This window comes from Aptenodytes forsteri, unplaced genomic scaffold (assembly GCF_000699145.1).
Source record: "Aptenodytes forsteri isolate BGI_AS27 unplaced genomic scaffold, ASM69914v1 Scaffold257, whole genome shotgun sequence".
Classification (NCBI taxonomy): Eukaryota; Metazoa; Chordata; class Aves; order Sphenisciformes; family Spheniscidae; genus Aptenodytes; species Aptenodytes forsteri.
Genome location: NW_008795194.1, coordinates 856,123 through 856,532, shown reverse-complemented (window position 1 = coordinate 856,532; position 410 = coordinate 856,123).

The window sequence follows — 410 nt, the reverse complement described above, 5'->3', positions numbered from 1 at the left end:
ATACTGGGGAGGGGGGGGGAAGCTTGATTACTACTAAAACTGTCCTCTTAGAGTCTATTTATCTCTGCCCAACATATTCACAAAATCAGAGCTTGGGAAAAAAATCAGGTTACTTGTGGGTAGCTTTCTGTAACAGATGCCAGAAGCTTAGAACATTAGTGTCATATAATCTAAACATTCATTAAAGAAAAAAATAATCTGGAATCAGTAGTTCCAGAGTCACATCACACACACTGATTGCTGTCCAAGATTTGTAAAGCAGCAAAAAAGTATGAAACCAACATTATCCCAAAGTAATAAAAATCACTGAGGCAGCAATAACAACCCCAAACCCCACATTTATCATTTCTAACTAGAACTTGGGAGTGTGTCTACAGAATTGTCTCTTCAAGATGCCTGCATGCTCTTTG